The sequence below is a fragment of the Oncorhynchus nerka genome, linkage group LG19, assembly GCF_034236695.1.
Source record: "Oncorhynchus nerka isolate Pitt River linkage group LG19, Oner_Uvic_2.0, whole genome shotgun sequence".
Taxonomy (NCBI): Eukaryota; Metazoa; Chordata; class Actinopteri; order Salmoniformes; family Salmonidae; genus Oncorhynchus; species Oncorhynchus nerka.
Window position 1 is genome coordinate 11390355 of NC_088414.1, and position 15000 is coordinate 11405354.

A 15000-nucleotide genomic window follows, 5' to 3' on the forward strand; every position below is an offset into this window, starting at 1 on the left:
GCAGGGAGCTCGACCCCAGTGATGTACTGTGTGTGAACGTGTGAGTGTGTGTGTGTGTGTGTGTGTGTGTCTGTTACGGGAGAAAACATCTATACAGTGACATATCTCAATCTTATTTTTGGATAATAATTTATCGCTATTTGACTCTTAAGTGTCAATTTGTAAAAAAAAAAATATATATATATATTTATATACAGTGCCGTTCAGAAGTTTGGACAGACCTACTCAGTTTTTCTTTATTTTTGCTATTTTCTACATTGTAGAATAATAGTGAAGGCATCAAAACTATGAAATAACACATATGGAATCATGTAGTAAGCAAAAAAAGTGTCAAATCAAAATAAAGTAGCCACTTTTGGCCTTGATGACAGATTTCTCCACTCAGCTTTGGCATTCTCTCAACCAGCTTCATGAGGTAGTCACATGGAATGCATTTCAATTAACAGGTGTGCCTTGTTAAAAGTGAATTTGTGGAATTTCTTTCCTTCTTAATGTGTTTGAGCCAATCAGTTGTTTTGTGACAAGGTAGGAGTGGTATATTTGGTAAAAGACCAAGTCCATATTATGGCAAGAACAGCTCAAATAAGCAAAGAGAAACGACAGTCCATCATTACTAAGACATGAAGGGTCAGTCAATCAAGAACTTTCAAAGTTTCTTCAAATGCAGTCGCAAAAACCATCAAGGGCTATGATGAAACTGGCTCTCATGAGGACCGCCACAGGAAAGGAAAACCCAGAGTTACCTCTGCTGCAGAGAATAAGTTCATTAGAGTTACCAGACTCAGAAATTGCAGCCCAAATAAATGCTTCAGAGATCAAGTAACAGACACATCTGGACATCAACTGGAGACTGCGTGAATCAGGCAAACATGGCTGAGTTGTGTAAAGAAACCACTACTAAAGGACACCAATAAGAAGAAAAGACTTGCTTGGGCCAACAAAAACACGAGCAATGGACATTAGACCGGTAGAAATCTGTCCTTTGGCCTGATGAGTCAAAATGTGAGATTTTTGGTTCCAACTGCCGTGTCTTAGTGAGACGCAGAGTAGGTGAACAGATGATCTCCGTATGTGTGGTTCCCACCGTGAAGCATGGAGGAAAAGGTGTGATGCTGTGGGCATGTTTTGCTGGTGACACTGTCAGTGATTTATTTAAAATTCAAGGCACACTTCACCCTTTTCCAACAGGACAATGACCCAACACACCTCCAGGCTGTGTAAGGGCTATTTGACCAAGAAGGAGAGTGATGGAGTGCTGCATCTGATGAACTGGCCTCCACAATCACCCGACCTCAACCCAATTGAGATGGTTTGGGATGAATTGGACTGCAGAGTGAAGGAAAAGCAGTCAACAAGTGCTCAGCATATGAGGGAACTCCTTCAAGACTGTTAGAAAAGCATTCCAGGTGAAGCTGGTTGAGACAATGCCAAGAGTGTGCAAAGCTGTCATCAAGGCAAAGGGTGGCTACTTTGAAGAATCAAAAATATTAAATATATTTTGGTTGGTTTAGCACTTTTTTGGTTACCACATGATTCCATATGTGTTATCTCATAGTTTTGACATCTTCACTATTATTCTACAATGTAAAAATATAGAAAAACCCTTGAATGAGTGGGTGTGTCCAAACTTTTGACTGGTAGTGTATACACACATATATATATATAATTATTATCTTTATTTCTTTTTTGCTACTGTAGGTATTTTTCATCCTATAACTTGTTCTCCATCTTCTTTATAAATAGTGACCCAACATTTTCAGCACTTTATTTTCCTGACCGGTCAAAACTCATTTTCTCGTGTGTCTCTCTTGTCTCTCTGCAGCAGACATATAGTAAGCAATATGTTTGGAACACAAAACTGCAATACAATCACAGTATCGAATTGTAATACATATAGAATCATGAGAATGGCTATACTTATTGTATCGGCAACTAAGTATTGTGATAAATATCGTATCGTGAGGTCTCTGGCAATGCCCAGCCCTTGTGTGCATGAGTGGGTGTGTGCTTGTGTGTGTGTGTGTTTTGTTGATGGTGAGGGGTGTTTGTGTGGGTGTTTTATTGATGGTGGTGGAAAATGCTGTCTCAGACACCGCTCTAGAATCTCCCATTAGTGTTGAATTGAGATCTGGTGTCTTCTGAGACACACACACACACACACACACACACACACACACACACACACACACACACACACACACACACACACACACACACACACCTTTTAAGCCCCCTAAACTCATTTGAGATGCATCTTTCAAAGTCCCTGAGATATCTTCTTCTTAACATAGTAGCGAAGATGATAGGTAACTGGGCATTATTATACATGACCCTATGCATGATGGGATGCTAATTGCTTCATTAACTCAGGAACCACACCTGTGTGGAAGGAAGCACCTGCTTTCAATATACTTTCTATCCCTCATTTACGCAAGTGTTTACTTTATTTTGTCAGTTACCTGTACATCCAGCACCTCCCTGGCCTATAGGTTCTTTAAGCTTGTCTTAAGTAGCTAGACACAGGCAGAGCACACATGGTTTATAGTGTCCGACACACACACACACACACACACACAGTTGCCAGCTTACAATCAGAGGGAAGGCTGAAGGAGGATGGAAGGGGGAAAGAGAGAAAGGGATCAGGCTTGTCAATGACAAGACGACGAGTAGGGAGTTGGCTAACTCTCATGAACAAGCACTACTGAATTACTACAACAGTAGTAATCAGGTCGGCTCAAGATTTTTCTACTTGACGTTGGTAGTTAATAAGTACTCAAAGCAAAGCACTAATCAGCGAGATTTTTTACTTGACGTTGGTAGTTAAGTACAGGCTTGTTAGTAGTAATCAGGTCGGCTCGAGATTTTTCTACTTGACGTTGGTAGTTAAGTACTCAAAGCACTACAGCTTTACTACACAGGCTTGTTAGTAGTAATCAGGTCGGCTCGAGATTTTTCTACTTGACGTTGGTAGTTAATAAGTACTCAAAGCACTACAGCTTTACTACACAGGCTTGTTAGTAGTAATCAGGTCGGCTCGAGATTTTTCTACTTGACGTTGGTAGTTAAGTACTCAAAGCACTACAGCTTTACTACACAGGCTTGTTAGTAGTAATCAGGTCGGCTCGAGATTTTTCTACTTGACGTTGGTAGTTAATAAGTACTCAAAGCACTACAGCTTTACTACACAGGCTTGTCAACAGTCATCAGGTAGAGTTTTTATTACCTGACGTATCGTAACACCACAGCCAGACTACACCGACTGTTCGGGACTGCAGGAAGTAGTTGGTTGTCGTTACTGTTTACTGTTTTTGACAATCCCGAATGCAATTTTTTTTTTTTTTTTTTACCTTTATTTAACCAGGCAAGTCAGTTAAGAACAAATTCTTATTTTCAATGACGGCCTGGGAACAGTGGGGGGCAGAACGACAGATTTGTACCTTGTCAGCTCGGGGATTCGAACTTGCAACCTTTTGGTTACTAGTCCAACGCTCTAACCACTAGGTTACCCTGCCGCCCCAATCACCTTCCATCCTCCGTCATCCTGTCTTTCATAGACCTTACGCTGGCACCATCTGTAAGTTCAACTTCCCTTTATGACTACTTTCACGAATACCTTCGCGTCATTGTTCAGCCGTTTGTATGACTTTTGACATCAAAAAAGATTTCTAGCCAAAACGCTCTTAGCCGTTAGCCAGCGTCATAGAGGTGTGTCGAGGTTTAGCCTACCTGTTTGCTAGCCCCGTTGAATTGTAGCTATGTCGACTCTGTTTCCGTCACGCTAGCTAACGAGTGTGTTCGTATGCAAATGCGCAGTATGTTCTTATCGTGTACTTACCCATTCTACTTACCTCTTTCGACCTGTTGCCAAGGAGCCCCTTGACATAAGTGGACTGGAGGCCATTGTTAGTAAGATTAAAAAAATGTTTATCAGATATGTTTTTCTGTGTTGTCTTTATGTGACCTCTGTTAGCCAATGATTGATAATGGCTTAGAATTGGTCGTCTCTTGTCCCTTGTCGTTATTTTCTAGAAAGGTGACATGGTGGGGACAATGTGGCTGCAACAACAAAAGACGACGTGAATATAGTTCAGTCAACGCTGAATGAAGACAAGGTCTCAAAGGGACAAGAGCAAAATAAGTGTAAATATGTCATTGAATATGTCATTCATTTCATCAAAACAAATTGCAATAAAGTTTGCATGAGCTTATTATTGCTTGTTTGGGGATATAACTTACAGTTAGAAACGTGAGGACATAACATGTAGCGATTTTGAATGGGTAAACAGTAGTTACATGTTTTAAATAGTCATTCCAAAGGATTTATGTAGAAAATGATTAAGGATCAGGATCACTTCAGTAGTGATACAACACCACACACACAGATGGCACTGGTAGTAGTAACTCGATATGGATTGAGTATGCAGACAGCAGCAATGGGTAGGAATTCAATAGTGAACATGTAGGAATTGTGTAGGTTTTAAGTAGTAGATACCCAAAAGCTCCGTAGTTACACATTAAGGGAGAATTATGTTGTGATTTGAGTAGGAAATGTGTAGTGTTCACCAGTAGCGAAACATCCCAATTCATAATTTATTACTACTTAAATTAATACATAAATCACTACTGGTTTACTACACATCTCAATAACAATCAAGTACTAAAACCGGTAGATTTTGTGTAGTAGTAATTCAGTAGTACTTGTTCATGAGGGAAAGCAGAAACAGACTGGTAACCGGGCTGTCATCAAAACTCCCTATCACGCTACACAACATACACTATATATACAGAAGTATGTGGACACCACATCAAATTTGTGGATTCGGCTATTTCAGCCACACCCATTGCTGACAGGTGGATAAAATCGAGCACACCGCCATGCAATCTCCATAGACAAACATTGGCAGAAGAATGGCCTTACTGAAGAGGTCAGTGACTTTCAACATGGCACCGTCATAGGATGCCACATTCCCTATAATTTCTGCCCTGCTAGAGCTGCCCCAGTCAACTGTAAGTGCTGTTATTGTGAAGTGGACATGTCTAGGAGCAACAACGGCCCAGCCACGAAGTGGTAGGTCACACAAGCTCAGAAAATGGGACCGACCGAGTGCTGAAGCGTATAGCACGTAAAAATGGTCTGTTCTTGGTTGCAACACTCACTACCGAGTTCCAAATTGCTTCTGGAAGCAAAGTCAGCACAATAACTGTTCATCAGAAGCTTCATTAAATTGGTTTCCATGGCCGAGCAGCCACGCACAAGCCTAAGATCACCATGCGCAATGCCAAGTGTCGGCTGGAGTGGTGTAAAGCTTGCCGCCATTGGACTCTGAAGCAGTGGAAACACGTTCTCTGGAGTGATTAATCACACTTCACCATCTGTTATTCCGACGGACTAATCTGGGTTTGGCGGATGCCAGGATAACGCTACCTGCCCCAATGCATAGTGCCAACTGTAAAGTTTGGTGTAGGAGGAATAATGGTCTGGGGCTGTTGTTCATGGTTCAGGCTAGGCCCCTTAGACCCAGTGAAGGAAAATCTTAACAGTACAGCATACAATGACATTCTAGACGATTCTGGGCTTCCAACTTTGTGGCAACAGTTTGGGGAAGGCCCTTTCCTGTTTCAGCATGACAATACCCCTGTGCAGAAAGCGAGGTCCATACAGAAATGGTTTGTCGAGATCGGTGTGGAAGAAATCGACTGGCCTGCACAGAGCCCTGACCTCAACCCCATCGAACACTTTGGGGATGAATTGGAACGCCGACTGCGAGCCAGGCCTAATCACTCAACATCAGTGTCCAACCTCACTAATGCTATTGTGCCTGAAAGGAAGCAAGTACACACAACAATGTTCCGACAACAGTTACCCTACGAGTTTCGGAGCCTGCTGGTTTTCTGTTCTATCTGATAATTAATTGCACACACCTGGTGTGCCAGGTCTAAATCAGTCCCTAATTAGAGGGGGACAATGAAAAAAATGCAGTGGAACTGGCTTCAAGGTCCAGAGTTGAGTTTGAGAGATCTAGCCTTCCCAGAAGAGTGGAGGCTGTTATCGCAGCAAAGGGGGGGGACCAACTCCATATTAATGCCCATGATTGTAGAAGATGAGATGTTCGACGCGCAGGTGTCCACATACTTTTGTTCGTGTAGTGTAGCATCCCAAACCCCTATCCCTTATGCCCATGTGGAGATGATGTGATATGTAATAACATGGTGATAGTACCAACGTACCCCCATCCCTAGCTAGAGGAGAATAGAGCCTCATCTGTACAGACTCCTCAGTAAACTGACCAAGAAAGGCACATTTCAAACACAGATCTTCTATACAGTATATGTCAGCACCAGATATAATCAAGCTAGCTAGGGCATAATGTCCAATCAAAACAAGGCCCAACAAACAGGACACATTACTTCTGTGCTCTCATTCATTTAGTCAGTCACTCATGCAGATAGTGAGGCTGTTTCAGGAAACACCATACTCCTCTGTTTTTGAGTAAATATAGAACATTCCTTGTTGAGTCAACTCCGAATTATATAAACTGTGGGTGTTGATACTGAGCATGGAGTTCTGCTTTCGAGGGAAGCTTGCTTTTGACCTAAACACTGTGTGTGTGCTAGTGTGTGTTTGCTAGATTTTTTTCTCCCAGCATGTGTGTTCCCTCTAAGACAACATGATGTAGAGCCCACCTGTAAACCAAACCGGGAAGATGGCAGGCTTCCACACACACACACACACACTTCCTCATCTATAAATAGCTTACACGTAACCAGCGGGGCTCCAAAAATAAAATAATGAACTTTTTACCCCAAAACAAAGCAGAGCGGCCCGTATCTAGTTCACACTAAGACAGAGAGAGACAGAAACAGACATAGCCAGTGGAACAAGAGAAAAGAGATGGACACATAACAGACTCCCTATTTTCCCCTAACACCCAACGCCTGCTCTCACAACAATCCCGGCGCCCCTTCTCTGTCACAAACTTTTAAAAACACATCGCAGTGTGCCAAAGATGGGCCTTTCTCTATGTAGAGGGATGATTCAGAGTCCTCATTTACCCCCATGCTGTGTACGTGTGTGTATTCTGGGGAAAGAGATGGACAGACAGAAGGACCAAACAGAAACAGACGGGCCATAGGGCGGTTCAGGCAAATGCCAGTGGGCTGATCTAAATTGGAGTGTTTGTTTGCATAGAATTATCATTATTTGGCTAATAATGAGGGCCTAAAGGAAACAAATGGGCTGGGGTATTAGAAATCACTGGGTGGATTTTTTTTTTATCCCAGTCCATCCCTGGACCAGAGACACACAGTCCAATAGATAGACAGGGTAGACAGAATGTGTAAGTGTGTATTTTGAGGCTGGATAGAGCGAGGGCGACAGACAGTGGGTGCTGGGGTGGCAATGCCCTTGTATATCTTGGCAGGACAACCTACATGCCAGTGTCAGAGGGGCAGGGGTAGTGGGGGGTAGATGGATGGGTGCCGGGCAGGGGGTAGATGGGGAACGGGAGGAGAAGAGGGCTGGGGGCGGAGGAGTGCACGTAGACGAGACTCAAAGGGGTGTATGCAATAAGCCCCCAGACATAGAGCCTGCGTCGACTTCATCCCGGCGCTACGAGCACCGCATATCATTTCAAAGAAAACAACGTGGTTCCTCGATCACCTTGTCAGGAGGAAAATAACAAGTAAAAGGGACATGACTTGTAGAGCTGTAGGACACTCGATCCAAGCTGGCCAGTAAATGCTGTAACCCCCCCACCACCATTCTCCACTATAGGCACATGACTCATTATAAATACTTCAGACTAGACTAGAGTAGGGGGGGGGGGGGTCTGATTAACACTACAGTAGCTACAGGCAACCAGCAGACAAAGACTCATCTGTATTAGACTCCCTAACTGGAGGATGGTGCATGTAGACTCCCTAACTGGAGGATGGTGGATGTAGACTCCCTAACTAGAGGATGGTGGATGTAGACTCCCTAACTAGAGGATGGTGGATGTAGACTCCCTAACTAGAGGATGGTGGATGTAGACTCCCTAACTAGAGGATGGTGGATGTAGACTCCTAACTAGAGGATGGTGGATGTAGACTCCCTAACTAGAGGATGGTGGATGTAGACTCCCTAACTAGAGGATGGTGGATGTAGACTCCCTAACTAGAGGATGGTGGATGTAGACTCCCTAACTAGAGGATGGTGGATGTAGACTCCCTAACTAGAGGATGGTGGATGTAGACTCCCTAACTAGAGGATGGTGGATGTAGACTCCCTAACTGGAGGATGGTGGATGTAGACTCCCTAACTGGAGGATGGTGGATGTAGACTCCCTAACTAGAGGATGGTGGATGTAGACTCCCTAACTGGAGGATGGTGGATGTAGACTCCCTAACTGGAGGATGGTGGATGTAGACTCCCTAACTAGAGGATGGTGGATGTAGACCCCTAACTGGAGGATGGTGGATGTAGACTCCTAACTAGAGAGGATGGTGGATGGTAGACTCCCTAACTGGAGGATGGTGGATGTAGACTCCCTAACTGGAGGATGGTGGATGTAGACTCCTAACTAGAGGATGGTGGATGTAGACTCCCTAACTAGAGGATGGTGGATGTAGACTCCCTAACTAGAGGATGGTGGATGTAGACTCCCTAACTGGAGGATGGTGGATGTAGACTCCCTAACTAGAGGATGGTGGATATAGACTCCCTAACTAGAGGATGGTGGATGTAGACTCCCTAACTAGAGGATGGTGGATATAGACTCCCTAACTGGAGGATGGTGGATATAGACTCCCTAACTGGAGGATGGTGGATGTAGACTCCCTAACTAGAGGATGGTGGATATAGACTCCCTAACTAGAGGATGGTGGATGTAGACTCCCTAACTGCAGGATGGTGGATGTAGACTCCCTAACTAGATGATGGTGGATGTAGACTCCCTAACTGGAGGATGGTGGATGTAGACTCCCTAACTGGAGGATGGTGGATGTAGACTCCCTAACTGGAGGATGGTGGATATGGACTCCCTAACTGGAGGATGGTGGATATAGACTCCCTAACTAGAGGATGGTGGATGTAGACTCCCTAACTAGAGGATGGTGGATGTAGACTCCCTAACTGGAGGATGGTGGATATAGACTCCCTAACTGGAGGATGGTGGATGTAGACTCCCTAACTGGAGGATGGTGGATATAGACTCCCTAACTAGAGGATGGTGGATGTAGACTCCCTAACTAGAGGATGGTGGATGTAGACTCCCTAACTGGAGGATGGTGGATGTAGACTCCCTAACTAGAGGATGGTGGATATAGACTCCCTAACTGGAGGATGGTGGATATAGACTCCCTAACTGGAGGATGGTGGATATAGACTCCCTAACTGGAGGATGGTGGATATAGACTCCCTAACTGGAGGATGGTGGATGTAGACTCCCTAACTAGAGGATGGTGGATGTAGACTCCCTAACTAGAGGATGGTGGATGTAGACTCCCTAACTAGAGGATGGTGGATGTAGACTCCCTAACTAGAGGATGGTGGATGTAGACTCCCTAACTGGAGGATGGTGGATGTAGACTCCCTAACTGGAGGATGGTGGATGTAGACTCCCTAACTGGAGGATGGTGGATATAGACTCCCTAACTAGAGGATGGTGGATGTAGACTCCCTAACTAGAGGATGGTGGATGTAGACTCCCTAACTGGAGGATGGTGGATGTAGACTCCCTAACTGGAGGATGGTGGATGTAGACTCCCTAACTGGAGGATGGTGGATGCAACACCACACAGTAAGTAAGTTGTTTACCAAGGTGGCAGATGACACTGTACTCGCTAGAAAACAAGTGTTCGGGCAAAATCCAGACATGTCAGAGTTAAGGCCCGCATGGGGACCACCCAGCAAATCCTCTGCAATGTGCTTTTAAATAAACTACAGTTTGGGTTGTGAATTCTTCAGGTCTTAAGAGAGGAGGGAGGCCCAAGGTGTTTGCTGGTTTTCTACCTCGTTAAATTCCAGTCAATCAGTACAATTGATCAAGTAGAATGGCAGTGAGAAATGGAAACTGTCAGGATTGCGGAACTCCAGAGCCTCCATTGTGCAGCCCTGACCAGTCACACGTGTTCCCACTCCCAGCCATGTGTTGGTTTAGAAAGCTGAGATGTGGTAGCCAGGTGAGGCTAGCCTTTAGTCTGTAATCCACTTGTAAACTGCCTGCTCTCTCTGACTTAATGGGAGAGCCAGAACAGAAACTAGAGGCTTATCCAGGGGACAGGAGCCAAGTATCAGGTGTTTTAGTGCTGGGATGGAACTAAAGCCTGCACAGACTGTAGCTCTCCAGCTGGACCAGGGGGCAGAGCTGGAGAACACACCCCTCAAGGCCACATACTGTGCACTGCTCTAGCCTGGGATCAGGGTCATAATACCCAGTGACACTGTTGGCACAGGCCCCCTCACTTGTTTTAGTACACTAGAAAATATTATACACCAGTATTTTATTTTCTCAACATGACTTTAAAGATACTGAATTTGTCCATCTGTGCTACACATTTCACTTTCTCTAACAGGTCTGAGATTCATTCACAAACACCTAAAGTATTGACCTCAATCAACTTTAAATTGACATGAACACAATACTTATAATATTTAAGAAAAATAAACAAATCCGACTATACAATTCACATCTCTCTCACTGGGCTGTTGTATACTCTCTGAGTATAACACATCTATTCAATTCTATGACAGACTCCTACGCGCGTTTATGGTCGAGTTCGGAGCGCAAACACTGTGCGTAATTCAGCCAATAGCACAAACTGTCCCAACTGTAAACTTTCAGAGTGAATATAATGAATTAACTCACCGGACGCACTTACTGTAGCCTGCTCCTCATGAGGCTACTCTGTCCGATATCAGTGTCCGTTTACGCAGGCGTTTTCACGAGCCTTGTCCGAATACAGTACAGCAGAAAAGTCTTCGTGTAAAGAGCCCCGTTAGACAAACGAATTCGCTTTAAATCCAGAATGGCAATAGCCTACTATTAATCATACGAACACAGTGATGGAAATGGCAACTGGCAACATTGAAACTCTCTTCTCCACTCCAGATTTGAAATGAAGAGGAAGGGAGTCGTGCTACGCAGTCTCTCAGTGTGAGTGAGTGATTTGCCCGGTGAAGGAACGGAGGAGGGGAAGGAAAGGGGGATAATACCGCTAATGTTTGTTTCCCGTCGGTGATGTGCCCATAGACACAATTTGATCGATCGCTCTCTCTTCCTCTCTCTCTCTCCAATCCATCAAACACGCAGACAATCCATGAACAAGTTTTAAGGACCTAGCGGGTGCGCGCACGCACAAAGACACACACACACACACACACACACACACACACACACACAGCCTATCTGTCTGAAGTTTGTTCAGTCAACATATGTGCCAAATAAATAAACCTTCCTAGTATAGAAGACTACATTTCCTGTCTGGTTAAGCAGTGAAAACGTGGATATCTTACCAGTCAATTACTTGCACTTCCTTCTGTTCTGTCAAAGCTTCAGCCCCAGATCCTCCTGCATGCGTTTCAGGTTTCGGTTCTCTCTCTCTCCCCTTCTGGCTTTATCTCAATCTCTCTCTCATCTGTGTCAGTCAGTCTGTGTCTGAGTGTTTCATCAGGGTGGTCTCTAAGGGCCTCGGGTCCATTGGTTTACAGAGCACCTGGGAGAGACCAGAGAGAGACTGTATGAGACTGAAGCTGGTTCTAATAGAACAGATTAAGATGTAGTTAACACACACACACATACCTGCTTTTAATCTTAAAAAAGATGATTAAACTCAAATGAATGTACATTTTCAGAGTAATACGCTATCCCTTCCCTAGAATACACAGGGCAAACAGAAAGTTTGAAGTATGAAGTGTTGGTCTGTAGCTCACTGGTGCACTGCAGTGGAAGCTCTTGGAACTGCACCTGTTTACCAGTACGGTGCAGTTTTGGATGGGTGGATGGACTTACGAAATGTCCTACAACTCTATAGCGGGAGACTACTTCTCTCTGCTCTAACCCACTCTGCAGCTCACACACCGACACGCACACACACACACCCATACAAACACTTGCCCACACCGACACGCACACACACACACCCATACAAACACTTGCCCACACCGACACGCACACACACACACCCATACAAACACTTGCCCACACCTGCACACATATACTGTACACAAAAGCAAATAGTCCGTCTCTGGGGAGTGTTTTCACTGCACATGTGTTCCTGTAGTATCTGGGTCTAGTTTGGTTGTTGGTGGTCTAGTGGAACGCCCAGTATGTTGCCCCTGCTATGTATAATGGATGAGCCTTAACCTTTTGTCGTGTTACAGGAAAAACAGCTGCGCAGTAGTCGTCGTTCTGCCACTGTGGGGACTATACACCCCGGGAAAAGATGCTGCTGTGTTTGTAGGCATCTCACCTGACAAGCCTGCTGTCATCGTTCCCTGTCACTCCCATCGCTCAGGCTGACACGCACAATGTAATCTGCCTGTTATTCATGTGAGACAGGCCTCTGAACAACAAAGGCACAGTAATCACGGTAGCTTTTATTGATTTTTTTTAGAACAATGAAAATATGCCTCTGCAAACTCAGTATAATATGTGGAGATATTTCAAAGAATGCTTTCATGCTTTGAAGGGGCTCCCAGGTGGCGCAGCGGGCTAAGGAACTGCGTCTCAGTGCTTGAGGTGTCACTACAGACACCCTACTTCGATTCCAGGCTGGATCATAACTGGCCGTGATTGGGAGTCCCGCAGGGCGGCGACACAATTGGCCCAGTGTTGTCCGGGTTTGGCCGGGGTAGGCCGTCATTGAAAATAAGAATTTGCTCTTAACTGACTTGCCTAGTTAAATAAAGGTTAGAACCATATTCACTCCTCCATCCCTTCCCTCATAGACACAAACACTCATGTGTATGTGGCATGTAGCTCCCTCAGACACAGCTGGGTTTGGTTCTGAGGCCAGGGTGTATGGCAGTGTTAGGGCAGTACCACCAGAGATATTTTAAGCTCTGATTCACTCCAGAACTTCAGTACGGACACGCTGAACAACAGAGGCAGACAGTGACTAACATTAGCTATGGAATTGTTGCAGTTTATTGTATACAGTAGTTTGGCATCTAGAATCTACACCACAAACCCTGTCTGTCAGAGATGGGACATAACAAATTATAGGAATATGACCAAGAGACTGTAACGGGACCATTACGACGCAAGAGACCACAAGCTAAAGGCTACTTATGGTAAATACAGTCAACCTACTGTACTGCATCACACAGTAGACTGTCAACCATGGTTATGACTGAAAGACCAGTTTTATAACAAGATGCATTTGTTCAAGGTTATTAGGAATAAAGCTAGAAGTAACCTAGAAACAAAGTTTAAGTATCAAAGGAACAGAGGTCAGAGATCATAGGGCAGTCAGAGAGGTGATGGGGGAGGGGCAGGGAGAGCCAAGATGGAGGGCCAATGACCAACCGTTACAGATCCACAAAACATTGTAGACTTGCTTAAATACATTATATTAACACCACCATTGAATGTTGAGCTATATAGCTTGCTAAAAGTACAAGAGTGAATTTAAACCTTTTTGTCTTTTTTCCATGGTCAAATTTATAACTTCATATCTTTTTGTCTCTCTCTCTATCCTGGGCCAGTCCTGATTGACTACTGCAGCTGTGGCTGTGCTTCTCGCTATGGTCAGACAGGCAGACACAGACAGACAGGCAGACCAGGGGAACCCAACCACACACAGAGGTGAGAGACGCTTGACTTTGGGAGGCATTACAAGTCCTTTCGATTTTCCTTTATAGTTTCTTGTCAGCAGATGAAGCCATACCACTGACCTTACCATGAGAAAACACCATAGAAGACATTTATGTTTCTGTGTCCATTTGCATTGCGCTCACACACTCTCCTATAGAAAGCACACACTCTCAAATGCGCTCACACTCTCCTATAGAAAGCACACACTCTCCTATAGAAAGCACACACTCTCCTATAGAAAGCACACACTCTCCTATAGAAAGCACACAGTCTCCTATAGAAAGCACACACTCTCCTATAGAAAGCACACAGTCTCCTATAGAAAGCACACAGTCTCCTATAGAAAGCACACAGTCTCCTATAGAAAGCACACAGTCTCCTATAGAAAGCACACACTCTCAAATGCGCTCTCGCACTCACAAACTCTTGTTTGATCATGTGGCACACACTCCTTTCTGCCCAAAACTAAACTAAATTGAAAGCTATGAGTCAGTAAGAGTTTGCACACACACACACACACACACACACACACACACACACACACACACACACACACACACACTCACCAGTGCTGCTTGTATTATCTTCCCCAGGAAGGTTCCCTACAGCTCCAGCTGTGGGTCAGAACACTCTATCCTTTAGCTCAGAAAAGAAGGGATGAAATGGAACAGAGGAGTAAAAGAGGACGAGAAGAAGGTATAAAAGCCAGACCAGCTGGCTTAGAGGAGAAACACCCAGAGACCTGGGTGACCGTGTTCGGCTCAAAGCTACCAACTGCACACTGAGAGGAAAGAGACATAACCAGCCCCCAGCAGCGCCCTCAGACACACACACACCCTGTGACCTCCCTCAGAGGCGTCATGCCCATAGTGGGCACAGGGGCACATGCCCCCTCAGATTTGTCCTTTAAAAAAAAATATATATATATATATATATATATATATTTTAAATGTGTTTCTCTGTAATAGTTTCTACTAGCCACCTAGCAATTTGGGGCAGTAGGTAGCCTAGTGGTTAGAGTGTCTGGCCAATAACCAAAAGGTCGCTAGTTTGAATACCCGGGCCAACAAGGTGAAAAATCTGCCAATGTGCCCTTGAGCAAGGCACTTAACCCAAATTGTTCCAGGGTCACCGTTGATAATGGCTGACCCTGTCCGTGACCCCACTTTCTAAGGGTGTCTCAAGAGGAGTTGGGATATGCAAA

The 15000-nt window shown here is 44.6% G+C and overlaps 1 protein-coding gene across 2 annotated transcripts in view; it reads right to left on the reverse strand.

The window, feature by feature from the left end:
- LOC115101038 (myocyte-specific enhancer factor 2C-like) overlaps nt 1–14590 on the reverse strand; it is a 32488-nt gene extending 17898 nt beyond the window's left edge. For both annotated transcript variants that reach the window (XM_029620201.2, XM_029620199.2), the window contains exons 1-2: nt 14363–14590; nt 11495–11694 (exon numbers count right to left, since the gene is read on the reverse strand). The gene's annotated coding sequence lies outside the window, so the exon portion shown is untranslated. The remainder of the gene's footprint in view (nt 1–11494; nt 11695–14362) is intronic.
- Between the last annotated feature and the right edge of the window lie 410 nt (nt 14591–15000).